The sequence below is a fragment of the Pseudorca crassidens genome, chromosome 16, assembly GCF_039906515.1.
Source record: "Pseudorca crassidens isolate mPseCra1 chromosome 16, mPseCra1.hap1, whole genome shotgun sequence".
NCBI classification, from domain to species: Eukaryota; Metazoa; Chordata; class Mammalia; order Artiodactyla; family Delphinidae; genus Pseudorca; species Pseudorca crassidens.
The window spans coordinates 76,427,993-76,443,400 of NC_090311.1; the positions used below are offsets into that span (position 1 = coordinate 76,427,993).

The 15,408-nt window shown below is 36.7% G+C and overlaps 1 pseudogene; it reads left to right on the top strand.

Moving 5' to 3' along the window:
- Positions 1-8,216: 8,216 nt before the first annotated feature.
- LOC137208482 (dystrobrevin beta pseudogene) lies at positions 8,217-9,152 on the top strand (annotated as a pseudogene).
- Positions 9,153-15,408: the final 6,256 nt, after the last annotated feature.

Here is a 15,408-nt window from a genome sequence, read left to right on the forward strand (position 1 = left end):
TTTTTATCGTAAATGGGTGTTGAATTTTGTCAAAAGCTTTCTCTGCATCTGTTGAGAGGATCATATGGTTTTTCTCCTTCAATTTGTTAATATGGTGTATCACATTGATTGATTTGCCTATATGAAACATTCCTTGCATTCCTGAGATAAACCCCACTTGATCATGGTGTATGATCCTTTTAAGGAGCTGTTGGATTCTGTTTGCTAGTATTTTGTTGAGGATTTTTGCATCTATGTTCATCAGTGATATTGGTCTGTAGTTTTCCTTTTTTGTGACATCTTTGTCTGGTTTTGGTGTCAGGGTGATGGTGGCCTCATAGAATGAGTTTGGAAGTGTTCCTCCCTCTGCTATATTTTGGAAGAGTTTGAGAAGGATAGGTGTTAGCTCTTCTCTAAATGTTTGATAGAATTCTCCTGTGAAGCCATCTGGTCCTGGACTTTTGTTTGTTGGAAGATTTTTAATCATAGTTTCAATTTCAGTGCTTGTGATTGGTCTGTTAATATTTTCTATTTCTTCCTGGTTCAGTCTTGGAAGGTTTTGCTTTTCTAAGGATTTGTCCATTTCTTCCAGGTTGTCCATTTTATTGGCATAGAGTTGCGTATAGTAATCTCTCGTGATCCTTTGTATTTCTGCAGTGTCAGTTGTTTCTTCTTCTTTTTCATTTCTAATTCTGTTGATTTCAGTCTTCCTCCTTTTTTCCTTGATTAGTCTGGCTAATGGTTTATCAATTTTGTTTATCTTCTCAAAGAACCAGCTTTTAGTTCTTTTGCTCTCTGCTATCATTTCCTTCATTTCTTTTTCATTTATTTCTGATCTGATCTTTATGATTTCTTTCCTTCTGCTAATTTTGGGTTTTTTTGTTCTTTGTCTAATTGCTTTAGGTGTAAGGTTAGGTTATTTATTTGAGATGTTTCTTGTTTCTTAAGGTAGGATTGTATTGCTATAAAGTTCCCTCTTAGAACTGCTTTTGCTGCATCCCATAGGTTTTGGGTTGTTGTGTTTTCATTGTCATTTGTTTCTAGGTATTTTTTAATTTCCTCTTTGATTTCTTCAGTGATCTCTTGGTTATTAAGTAGTGTATTGTTTAGCCTCCATGTGTTTGTAATTTTTACAGAGTTTTTCCGGTAATTGATATCTAGTCTCATAGCGTTGTGGTCAGAAAAGATACTTGATACGATTTCAATTGTTTTAAATTTACCAAGACTTTACTTGGTGAAACATCCTCTTAAAAAGAACTGCCATAATAGAAGTAGCTACAATCAGCTCATTTCATGTAGAAAGCCAGGGTCCCATTTTTCCTTGGTACTCATCTGCTGAACAAGGTCAGGAAGATATTGATAGTGATTTCACGTATATTTGTTCCAGTAAAATGGTGAAACAAAATGTGACGTGACTGATAAAGACAGAATAGAAAAATCAAGTAGAGTGTGATTATCAAATCTTGGCTATATTTCCTAGCTTCAGAATATAAAATAATTGTGGGATTTTTTTTTCCTTGACATTTAGCTCAGTAAATGTTTCTGATAATTCAAATGCAAATTTCCAATTTCTGAGATAATTTATTTTCATTATATTGTTAACACTTAAGGTAAGCTTCATTATGCTTTCCATTTCACAAAAGATTTCCCTCCCTGGAAGAACTTATTTGCATTATTCAGATCTGAGAGTTATAAATGTCAGTGAAGCTTGACAGTTGTTTAAAACAAAATGCAAAGAGCAGGACGCTCATGGGTCTCAGCCCTGTGCATCACGTGAGCTTTCCTCTGTTGCGTAACTATAGCCTGTACAATGTATCTTGGTCCACTATGTACATAGCCATGTTCAAGTAGGACACACAACATAATAAAGTGTGAAAGGTAATGCAGTGGGCTTGCTTAGCAAATATGAATGAGTGTCTCCTCTGAAATGGGCACTTTGCTGAGTGCTGGAAATGTGCCCATGGATGAGACAGATGGAAACTACATTCTAATAGGAGAGTGAGGGAGGGGAAGAAGGAAGGGAGAGAGGGAGGGACGGAGGGAGCAATCACAGATCAACAGCTACAGATTTAGAGAAAAAGGATTAGTAAGTGATATGAACGTTAATAAAGAACTGAAAACTCAAATTTGGAAATGAGCTAGCCATTCCCACTATTTGGATGACAGTTCAAATTTTATACCTTATGCGTTCTTCCTTGTGTATTATTGTATCTATTATATATCTAGCATGCCAAATTAAGCCAGATCTTGTTTGTCAGAGAACTCAAATTTTGAATCTGAGCTGAGACTGGACTTGAAGTGGAGTTTACCCGCAAAAAAGGGGGATTAGGAAATGAATATGATAAACAAGATAAAAGATAAAAAGTATAAGTTGCTTTGAGGAGCAGTCTTATTTAAAATACTGATAAAAACTAGGCAAATACATCAAAGGCTAACTACAAATATTTCCTATGCCAGGTTTGGGCTAGTTTGCTTGAGCTGCCACCCGACCACTCCTCATCTAATCTTCTGTAGGGACCACTGGTTGTCTTCCCTCAGCCTTTCCCCCAGACCATCTTGACAGCCCCAGGTTTCTGTAGAGGATTTCATAATGTAAAGGAGAAATATAGATTTTCCTGATGTGGAACCCATGAACTAGGTGAGGCCAAATAGAACATTTCACTCCCCTTGACAAAAAATAAAATTAGTTAAGAGTTGGCATTATGACTTAAACTGATCCAAGGACGGAATTTTGAGGCTTTTTTTTCTGAAAAATTGGGGACCAACATGCTCACTCTCCTTATGAATGGCGTGATATATGGTAGTGAAGACAGGAACTGCTAAAACTATTTTATTACACATAGGGAAGGAGGATGACACAAGAACAAGAGAGGAGCTGAATGAATCAGAGGTAAAAGCTGGAACCTGAATCAGATCACACCTGAAATTTGCACTATTTTCACCCTTTTCAGTTGCTGGCTTCTTAGCTGAGCCTGTCATTTCTGTGAATCATTTAATCCAGTTGAGTTCAGTTTTCTAATTAAAATTTCTTCTGTCTATCCATGACGGAATCCTCTTTGTTTAGATTTTTATACATATGGAGACTGTTTGTCCCCTTCATTGGCTCTGCTATCCTGGGCAGACAATGGATTTCTTTTCTAGCCTCACCCATTCTTTCCATCTCCCTGACCTCCTACCACAGGGAACTGCTCAGCTATGTGTCTTAATACCCTCCATGAATCAACAGCGCAGACCAATTTTCGTGGAATCACTCTGGCATCAGGAACCCATATTCTCTGACACCGGTAGGCTTTGAGGGAAATAGCTATAAATTACTAAAACTTCTTTCCTAGACTACAGCAGGGTTGAAAACTGGATGTCCTTGGCCTATCGGCATATATTCTGAGTTTAATGTGATGTTTCTATAAGCAAGTTATATTTTAGAAATGAATTACTTTCTCTTCAAGTTTGAAGATTTTGGTTATTGAAATTAAATGACTGCCTAAGTCCTGCATGAACACAAATCTAGCTTAAATATTGTGTCTCCAGGTAGATGAGACTTTCTTACAGCATCCAGTTGGAGGAACACTTCTGGATGAATTAAAAAATACATGGATATGATATGAATAATTATTCATGAAACAGACATTTATTAGTGTTCCACCTTGTAGCACACACTACTCTAGATCCTATGAAGTCCATATTAGGAATTATAAAAACTCATGTCTGCTCTCAAGGAACTCATATACAAACAACAAATAATAGTGCAGTGGGATAAAAGCGTCACCATCATAGAGACACCAGTCATACAAATGAGCCAAAGACGGTTCCTATATATTGGCCTTTGTTTATTTCTTTAGATCAGACTGAGATGTATTCCCTGAAAGCTCAACAGTGACAAACTCAAATTTTTACCCATCCAATTGTTAGCTTGTTAAACATCACTAAATTAAGCAGATTTTTAGCCTTTTAGAGTCTCTCTGCTTTCATATCCCACAAAACTGCACCTAATGCCTGCTAGCCAAAGATAAGATAAAACCACAAGACAACAAAAAACACAAAGCCACTATTTCCCTTGGGAGCCGTCTGCCTCGAGAGTCTTTGCCAGGCTGCTGAGCACATCCTCTAGAGGTAGAAGGCTCTCTCTGAGCCCCTTGCCCTCGAGGTCTCGCCCCCTCCCCTTCTAGACGGTGGCTCCCACCCCTTAAGCCTCCAGACTTCTGATGCTGGAAAGTACCTCCTCTGCATGCATTCCATCAAAATAAAGATTATGAGTACTACTGCCAGGTCATATCTGTTTTCCTGCTTATCCCTGAAATCCTCAAACACTGCCTAAGCACATAATCCAGATTCAGTGAGAGAGAAGAATATAGGAAAGCTGAGAGGACAAAGAAGGGGATAAAGGCAATCACAGTCATGGGGACAGAATGTACAAAGTTCTGAAATGTAGTACATTCTGGATATGAACTTTCAGGAATTCAGTGTGATTGGAGTGTCAAAAGCAGAATGTGAGAAATGAGATTAGACAGGTACACAGCAGATAGAGCATGTCATGCCAAGAGGTTTGTATTTATCCTGGCAGCAATGGAGGTCTGTTAAGGAATGTTAAGCGAGGGAGTAAGTGATCAGAATTGTATTTTAGAAAGATCCACCTGGAAGCAGTGTGGAGAATGGTTTTGAGGAAAATCAGCACCAGAAAAAGTTTGCCCAAATAAGAAACCATTACAGTAACATCAGTGAGAAATTATGAGGCCTTGGACAAAGGTGTGAGAGAGATATGGAAACAATGAGTGTTTTGGGTTTTTTGTCTTTTTTTTAAGAACAAGAATCGAGAGGATTTTTTGATTGACTTGACATAATGGGTGAGAGGATATGAAGAGAAAAAGATGACTTCCTGGAATCTGGTTTGGGTGAATGGCTGCATTGTAGTGTATAAATTAAAGCTGAAAGAGAAATCTCAGAAGAAGGAACGGACAGATTTTCTGGTTGGAGGGCCAACATTAATTTCAACTTTGGACATGTTGAATTTGAGGTCTTTGGAGTCATTTAGTCATTACCATTAGAGAACTGAATAGAGCTGGGAGTCCAAAATTCAGAAAAAATCTGTATATGATAAAAATTTGGATCTAGCCTATGAGCAGTGGTTGAAGACACAGAAGTGATGGGATTGTCCAAAAATAGTTATGAAATATAAGAATCCCGGATGGATTCCAAGGTACAGTGATATATTAAATGAATGACTATAGAGAGAAGAATATACAGAGGAGAGGTATCCAGGAAAGAGAGGTGACATGGACGTGAAAAGAGAAGAAATATACAGAAAGAAAGAGAGAAATGAAAAGTTTCCACAACCTCCTTATAAGATCAACTATTCAATAATTTTACATTTAAATAATTTTTTGTTCTTTATTTTGAAATATCAAAATAATTGTGATCTCATTAGTATCTTTGAGCTATGCTCTTCAGATGGTGAAGTGTGGTCCACATGCATCAAAATCACCTAGGAGTGTGGTTTAAAATTCAACTCTACTCCAGAAATCTGAGTCAGTGATAAGGGATGTGGATCCAGGAATCTGACTTTCCTAGCTTTCCAGGTTTAGTCCTACTGTCTTACAAGGAATTTGGGGTAAGAGCTCCATTGACGTGAAACTAAAAACTAGGATTTAGGATGTGAGGTTTGATGTTTAAAGATCTTTAATCCTGCTTTCTGCAGTGCTCAGACCAAGACTGTAAAAAATGGTTAACTGTATAAGAAAGATCAACCTAGTCATCAGTTTCTGAATCAAACTGAGAAGTTGATATATTTAGAAAACAAAATAGTTTCCTTTCATGAACCATTATCTATATATTTTTAATGATCAAAGTAAGTTCCATAAAATGTCGATCTGTGTTGTAATTAATTAACAAAAGGAAATGAGAGTTTCAGCTATTCCAGCCAAAGCCAGTAGATTTAAACTGTACACTAATTTTTAAGTGAACAGAAACCTTTAAAATATATGTCAAACTGTTCTTTTTTTTTTTTTTAACATGAGGGTTAAAGAATAAATAAGGAGTTGAATGACCAACTCCTGTAATACAAATAATTACATAAGACACTTCATAAGAACAGGACAGATGTCTGGTTTGTCACAGCATGCCCACATTTAGCACAGTGCCTGGTATATAAGCTACTCAATAAATGGGTTTGAGATTCAAACAGAACAGTGTTCAAATACACATCTACCACACAGCAATCCTTTGACCTTGAAAAATAATTGTAACCTCTCTGTTTTAGCCAGGGTTCTCTAGAGAAACAAAGCTAATAGAATATATTCAGATATATAGAATGAGATTATGAGGCATTGGCTCAGCAATTATGAAGGCTGAGAAGTCCCACAATCTGCCATCTGCAAGCTGGAGGCCCAGGAAAGCTGGCAGTGTGGTTCCAGTCCAAACTGACAGGCCTGAGAACCAGGGGAGCCAATGGTGTAAGTCCCAGTCTGAGTCTGAAGGCCCCCAAACCAGGAGCACTGATTTCCAAGGGCAGAAGAAGACAGCTGTTCCAGCTCAAGCAGAGAGAGCAAATTTGCCCTTCCTTCTTCTTTTTGTTCTATTCAGGCCCTCAACAGATTGGATGATGACCACTTGCACTGGTGAGGGCCATCTTCTTTACTCTGTTGTCTACCGTTTCAAATATTAATCTTTTCAGGCGACACCCTTACAGACACACCCAGAAATCATGTTTTACCAGCTGTTTGGACATCCCTTTGTCCATCAAGCTGATGCATAAAGTTAACCATCACATTCTCTCAGTTAATTTTCCTGTAAGCTTGTTCTGGCCTTACATGGTGCAGTGTGTGAAAAGTGACTCACAGAGCACAAGCAGTCAAAATATGCAGAGGTAAATTGACCTTGAAGCTATCATAGCTTAAGTCAGGGCCTCTTACTTGCATGTGCCCCTTCCAAAGCCTTGTATGGGGCTCTACTCATCGGTTAACGTGATCTGGCTTTTTGTAATGTTTGCAAAAGTAACATATATTTTATATTATTTTTATAAGAAAGGGTCCCCTAAATGAGCTTTAGGCCTCACAAAACTTGGCTTTGTCCATGAATATATGATAAGTAGTAGTAGTATTCGAAAAAGAAAATTTATACAACCTATAGAAAATTCCTAGCACATTACTGGCACACAGTAAATGTGTTATTTTTTCATATGTTATAAATTGCTTATGTATAATATAGACTGTTCCAGCAATGTACATGGTAGTTTATAAATATACATAAAATATATAAAAATAAAAAGTGGAAGAAGATATGATAGACGTTTTCTAACAGAAGAGAGGTAAGATGAATCCATACACATTCTAGCAGTCAAAGCAAAATGCAGTAAAATTGGGTATTTATTTCACAGTGTGCATGAGCAGAGGAAGTGCTAAGTAGAAACTCAACTATTTCCAGTATGAAGTAAAATATTTAGGAGTTTTTCATTAAAAGAAAACTGTAGTGTACTGAACAATGTCTTTAGGGCATCTTTAGAGTAAAATCAGCAAATGATATCATACATATGTTAAAGACCCCATAAGAAAAGTGTGATAATAATTTTAGCCCTACTTTTTAGATTGTATAAATTCTTTGTAAAAGGATGTGAAAAAAGGAAAATTTGTGTGTTTCTGAAGGTAGGTACGGAGTTAGTTGTTGAATAAAGATTCTCATTGAGGAGCTAGGAAACGCCAGTTGATTACAAGAGATTTGCATTGTGAGATGGGGTCACAGTCGGATAGTAATTTTATAGCCAAAAAAGGAAAAATTTATTGTGCAGCGACCTGAGTGGTGGGGAGGTAGTTAAAAACTGATACAAACATTTGGGCTGGAGAAATTGACTCCGGAAGTCGTTACACAGAATCCTACGGAGGTGGTGCGTACCCGCCCTGTGCCCGTCCCGCCCCTCACGTCCCTCACGCCTTCGCAACCTCACGCCCCACCCCGCCCCACGCCCTTCACGATGCCGCGCCCGTCACGCCCGTCACGCCCGTCGCGCCCCTCACGTCCCTCGCGCCCTCGCGCCCTCGCGACCTCACGCCCCTCACGCCATCATGACCTCGCGCCCCTCGCTCCCTTCATGCTGTCGCGCTCCCGGCGCCGTCGCGCTGGGCGGGAAGCGCTGAGAGCCAGGCACTGGAGAACGTTCGCCGCTAGTGCAGCTCAGCAAGGGCCAGGCCGGAGAAGGCGAAGGCGGCTGCGTCTCAGAGACCTGGGCGCCGCCAGCTCCGGCCCGGAAGATGATTGAGGAAACTGGGAGCAAGCGTAACATGGCAGAGAAGAGGCAGCTGTTCGTAGAAATGCGTGCTCAGAATTTTGATGTCCTATGACTATGAATTGACAGATTGCAAAGCACGATTTGTACAAAAAACGATGCAGCCTCCATTTTGCTGGTCTCTGGAACATGCTGGAAGCCTTTCGAGACGACGGCCTTGATACACTGGACTCATGCCCTGAGATCAGTGTGTCCCGCCTCGGGACCGACCCTCATCCATCTACTGCCAGCGGAGCACGTGCCTTCCTTCTCATGAGTCGGCGTGGACCAGCGCCTCAGCTCCTCCTCGACTTCGTGATTGCCGCTGTGACAGTGAGGCCCGAGGCAAGTTGATGGTATTTTCTGTTAAAGCTGTGTTAGCATGTGTGGTGGGAAAATGCTGGACAAGCTGAGATATGTTTTCTCCCAGATGTCGGATTCCAGTGGCTTAATGCTATTTAGCAGGTCTGACCCGTTTCTGAAGGAAGTTCTAAAGTTGCCAGCAGCAGTCTTTGAAGGGCCATCTTTTGGTTACACAGAGCACTCAGCCTGCACCTGTTTTCCACAGCCGAAAAAGAGAATGCTGAGTATGCCTTTAGACACAGCAATGGCTGATCCTCCTCCCCGGGGCCTTGTCTGGCTACCTCTCAAGCACAGGCTCGCCCACATGGAGGCGGTCTGCCATCCCGTTGAGTGCTCGAGTTTCCGGTGTGAGGCGGAGTGTTCCTGTTCCTGCTTTGAGCATGGGATGGGTTTCTGGTACCCGGCAGTTGCCACACCCCCAGCTCTGCCAAAATTGCTCTTTGTGTGGCCTTGCCAGTGTCCCTCACGGCAACCAACACCAGGTGAAGGAGCATCCCTCCTGGGTAACTGCTTTGTGTCTCAGTCTGTGTCCCCAACAGTTTGTCTGTTTCATCAGTAACAACACTAGGGCCACTTTCCTCATAGATGCCTACCGTAAGTAAGGGTGTAGTGTCATGAAATATTAACACTTACATTTATGACGGGGCTTGCAGATATGTTGTGTTTCATCACTTGATTTGAAAAGCAGAGTTTTTAAAGTATGGGGAGATGGAGTTACGATGACATTTGACAAGGTCCCTTTTATTCAGTAAATCGGAATGTGACAGTGCTCGCTTTCCAAGTGAAAGGTGTCTTCTTGTTTTAAAATTTGTACAAGGGGTACCACCCCCACCCCAAAAGACTTAACTCTCTGAGCTTTAAGGAAGATTTAAAGTTCTTTTTTTCAAGCAAGTTTACTTCGTGCTTATAGGGTATAAATGTTGCAAAGAAAGCTGCATGAAATGAAGTTAAATTTTTGCCTCTCAAGTTGGGGAAATACTGTATTTTACAATTGTCACGTGGATGTCTTTACTTTCTAAAATAGTCTTTTAAATAACAACATTTGGGTGGAGCTTAATGTCTGATTTTTCTGTGGTGTTTATAAATCATGTGATAAGTTCAGCACCAATCATTTTTCCTTCCCTTCTCTCAGTTTATTTCCAGAGTTTTAAAAATGTCATACTTTTATTTCCAGAAGTTTCTAGAGCCTTGTTTTAAAACCTTTTACTTTAGTTTTTGTTGGTTAGTTTACTGGAAGGTAGAAAAATATAGAGTCATAAGTATAATTCAGGATCTAAGTTCTCAGGCCTGTTCATCCTACTGGAGTTTAAGTACTAGAAAGCTTTGATAAGCGGGGGTTTTTCCTCTCTTTTTTTTTTCGTTTTCCTAGTTAACCTTCTTAAAAGTCAATCAAGAAGAAAGCAAGTAAGTTCGTATCAGGGATTAGTTAAAAACAAAAACCAAACTTTAATCAAGTGTATACTTTACTTCCTACATTTCTGACAATGTCTTAGATATAATTTTTTTATCAGATAGCTTTTCAGTTACGGTTAAACCATATAATTTTGTTAAACTGAACATCCTATCCTGGGTATTGTTGTTTTGTAAATTCCAGTATTTTGTTTTTGGTTGAGGTGTCATTATTTTACATTTTTTAAACAAGCAAAGGGAAAAAAAATAACACTTAGTAGTTTCTTCTCTTTTTCATTGACTCGGGAGAATTTATAGATTTTCAAATAGTTACTTTTTCTTAAAGTACAAGTATCCCACTGTGTTAATTGACTTGTTAACATTTTCAACTGTTTTTGGTTAGAGTCTAACTCTTTACACTGAGGTAGCTCTTTGCCCTATTACCTTTTTAAAAATTTATTTACTTATTTATTTTTTATTTTTTTTTAACATCTTTATTGGAGTATGATTGCTTTACATTGTTGTGTTAGTTGCTGCCTATTACCTTTCATAATGATTGGATTCTCTGGAATGTATCTACTGAAAATCCTCATCCTAGATATTGGGGCTAGGAGATGAACTTGTTTTTCACTTTAGTTTGAACTTGCTCCTTTAGCTAATTTATAACCCTTATAGAAACGGGAATTTTACGTTTATTTAAAGATAAATGACTGTTTGAATATTGCTTTCTGATTTACAGAGCAGTTTTTCACGTGAAAAACTCTGTTGAATTTTTCCATTGCTCTGTAACATACATAAATTGAAGTACAGAAATCACAAGTGAATTCTTATATTTCTGTTTAAACTTCACAACACTCTTGTGAAGTAAGTCTTATTTCTATTCATTGTTATTTTTATTTCAGCTTTATTTTTTTCTAGTTTATTAGTTCATTTTGGTTATAGTGACTTAAGATTTTGGGAAAAATCAAGTATTATCAGCATGCATAATTTTGAAGCTGGTATCATAAATGTATCAGTTTTGAATTTTGACGAGTATATACATTATGTAGTAGATGCATACTGGTAAGGCCTTTTAGCAATATACGTGTGTGTGTGTGTTGTGAGTATAACTTGTTTTCAAGATTAGGACTATGTGCAACACCCTTGTTCTTTGAGGAAGATATCAGTGAATTTTGAGGCTGACGTGAGTAAAGAAGTTTCCACTTAACAAAAAGATGTGTAATCAGTTAAGTAGTAATTTCTTTGAAGATTGTCCACTGTATCTGTACTGATATTTTGAATGAATGTTTCTCTGTGTTCACAACAGATGAATTTAGCGTGCATTTAACCAGCTTCTATATGAATTTACATTGTAGATTTGATATGTCTAGTGTTGGTGTTTGGAAGTTTGTTTTGATTTTTCAGAAAGTTTTCTTTAATATTTTATCTAAGTAACTAGCAGTATAATTTCTTATTCTTCTAGTCATTGATCCATTCATTTGCCTTTATTATAGAAAAAAAAAAAGCCACACGATACTGTTAAAAAAACAAAACAAAAGAATCCTAGGAAGAAGCCCTCATCGTAGTTGTAAAGCATGAAGCATGATGGTGGCTAAGAGGCCCTGATATAGAAGCTCAGCAATTTAAGGAATAAAATGGCATTCCACAAACAAATAATAGGGTAACTTTATTCTTTTCAATGACATCTGTTTTATCCTAGAAACGCTCAATTAAAAATTAACATTTTCTGGTCATTCCCTGGAAGTCCAGTGGTTAGGACTTGGCGCTTTCACTGCTGGTGCCCGGGTTCAGTCCCTAGTTGGGGAACTAAGATCCCACAAGCTGTGGGGCATGGCCAAAAAAAAAAAAAAATTAACATTTTCTATGCACAGTATCTAAAACGTGAATCCTCTAGATCAGGAATAGACAAACTTTTTCTGTAAAGAGTCAGAGAGTAAAGATTTTGGGCTTTGCAGGCCATACTGTCTCTGTCACAGCTACTCCATAACAGCAGAAAAGCAGCCATAAAAAATTGGTAAATGAACAGAGATGGCTATGAGCCAACAAAAATTTATTTACAGACCCTGAAATTTAAATATCCTACAGCATCACAAAAAATTATTCTTATTTTGATTTTTTTTCAATAATTAAAAAATGTAAAACCATTTTTAAATAGTGGGCTGTACAAAAAGAGGTGGCAGGCTGGATTTTACCATTAGGATATCGTTTGCCAACCCTTGGCCTACATGTTTTTCAGTAGGGTTCCTCCCCTGCCACCAACAGTAGGATAACTTTGACTAGACCTAGTTATAATGAACCTCATAGATGGCTAGGAATAGAGTTCTCCTAACCTAAGTCCAAAATGACATTTTATCATTCTAAACAAAGTATCCCAAAATAATAAAGAATTTGTTATATCTTGAGAAAACATTTTTTAATAACATGTTTTAATAACATTAAGTAAACTTGTCATATTCTCTGTTGGAATTTTTGGAAATAAGCACCAAGATATCTTATATGTAGATAAGGCTTTGCCTTCTTTAAAATTATTTTGAAAAAATCTTAATTCTCCCTCATTTTAATCTGCATGTCTTATTTAAATGCTTAATGATTCTGAGAATATTGATTGAGAATAATTTAACCTTTTTAAACTTCTTAGTTTTATACATAGCAGTTTCTCATTAATATGTAAACACTTATAAAAGTTTGAAAGTAAAAATCATATGGCCTGAACTTTGCTATTCACCTTTCAGTATGTAAAAGGACATTCAGTATCTTATTTTTAAGCTCTTCAACCTATATGCAAATAGCTATTTACCAAGTTATTTTAAATAATGTAACAAAATGCCTAAACCCTCCAATCAAAACACAATGCCAGGATCTTGACCTACATCTAAATATTTAGTCTTCTTATGTGATGTACGAACATTCTGAATTTTATGTTTATCATTTCATTATTTCCCAAGTATATAATTTGTGCACATCTACGTATATATATAGGCAAAAATATATTTTTTTATGTTTTAACTTTGTAAAAGAGGTATCACTCTTTATTCAGTCCTTTTGGACTCTACCCACTGACTATAGTGGCACTAAGATTTACTATATATGATATTTCACTGTAGCTTATTCATATTGACTACCTGTAAAATATTCCATTGTGGGAATATAGCACAGTTTATTCTTTCATTTTCCCATTTAGAAGAAATGAGGTTTTTTTGCTATTATGAGAACAGCATTTCTATGAATATTCTTACATATGTCTCCTATTAATATTCAAGAGTTTCTCTTAGATACGTATCTAGATGTTGAATAGCTAGACCATAGCATATATGAGTGTTCGACTTCAGGAGGAAATGTCAGAATGGTTTCATAGTGGCTGCATAGTGGTTTCAAACTTCTATTTACTACTAGCAATGTATAGCAGATTCTGTTGACCCACATCTCTCCTACACTTTGAACAGAATTTCTCATTTTGCCAGTAGAATGCTTATAAAATGCTATTTAAGTGTGGTCTTTATTTGCCTTTCCCTGAAGACCAGTAATCTTGAACTTCTCTGTTTATTCCTTTGGCAATTTTTCTTTTGCGATATTTGTGCTTATATATTCTTCTTGATATTGATCTAGTTGTGTGTATGGTGAATGTCTTTTTCCAGTTTGTAACTTAGTTTTGAAATGTTTTTAATTTAAAAATTAATCTTTGATGAATAAAAGTGATTAACCTTACTATTTTAAGTTTAGTAATCTTCTCTTTTATAGAAAATTGTTTTCATGCATTATTTAAGACACCACATGTATGCTGAACTATAAAAATATTCACTTATAATTTTTTTCAGTGTTCAAATGTTATCTTTTTTTAGATTTAGTCCTAAATCCATATGGAAATGATAGTTTTAAATGGTGTGAGGTAGGAATCCAGCATTAACATTTTTCTGTATAAATTATTTTTCCAACTCAATTTATCGAACCATCTCTTCATTCCTACTCATTTGTCATACCACCTCTGGCCTATGTCTAATATCTATGCCTACATGGGTCAGTCAATTTCTGATTGATCAACTGGTTAATTTGCTTCTTGTACACAAAAACCACCCTGTCGTATTTGCCATTTCATAAAGAATCATAGTAATTGTTCTGCCTTTACACACACATGCTTGCATGCACAGGTGCACACACACACACACACACACACACACAATTCTTGGACATTTTAGAATTGTCTCAAGTTCTCTGACATATCCTATTGGAAATTGCATTGAATCTAAGGATTAGAGAGAAATGATATCTTTATAATATACTTCTTATATGAACATAGTTTACCTGTTCATCTATTTAGTCTTCTTCAGTATTTCTCAATAAAGTTTTTATAATTTCCCCAGGAAAGTTCTTAAACATATTTTTGTTAGATTAATTCCTGATTATTTCATATTATCTCTTAGTCTCATAAATGGCATACTTCCTTTATTACATTTTCTAGTTATTTACTGCTGATATACAGAAATGCATTATAGTTTCTACATTAAGTTTATACCCAGCTTATAATGCATACTCTCTTATTGTCTTAAATAACTTATCCATGTATTCTTTGGGGTTTTCAGTGTAAACTTAAATATAGACACAATTCATTAATTTTGGCTCTCTTCATTACTTTATAAAGTATCTAGGGCTTTAACTTTCTAGCTTCATACCATTTTACAGCCCTCCCCAACTTTGATACATACAGTTTTCATAGCCTTTCAATTCCAAATATTGTTTAAATTTTCATTATGATTTCTTCTTAAACCCATGCATTACTTAGGAGGCTATCTTTGTTTCCAAATATTTAGGGATTTCTTTTTTTTAGTTTACTCTTTATTATTTAATTCTAAAGTAATTATTTTGTTATCAAAGATCTTGGTCTGTATTACATCTATTTTTTAATATATTGAAAGTTTTTTTATTTCCTAATACCTAGTCAGTTTTTTAAATGCTTCATATTTGCTTAAAATTAAATGTGTATTATTTCACTGTTAAATACATAAATCTCTTGTACGTTATTTTAATTCTATTTTAAACACATGGTCCATCTGTTCTAATATTTCTGCTTCTGTTCAAATCTGTTACCTTGCAGATTTTTTTTTTTAAATGATTGTGCCCCTCCAGTGTCTTCGTGAGTTCATTTTACCCTAGGAGGAGAAGTGTGTCTGTGGGATAGAGAGTAATTTACTCTGCCTTTTTATAACTTGAATCTCTGCAGCAAAGGGACCAGCAATTTTAAATGACCTTAAACATATGAAAAGAGATAAGGGAATTTGAAACAAGAGCATAGAACAGCCTAACTACTGTCTGAAGCATTTTGCATGGGGTGAACTTGGACCCATGCTCAGTGGACAGAGAACAGATAAGCCCAAGAGTGGCCCTGTACCTATGCACAGCCCTAAGAACAGATAAGTCCTATCTATCAGAGA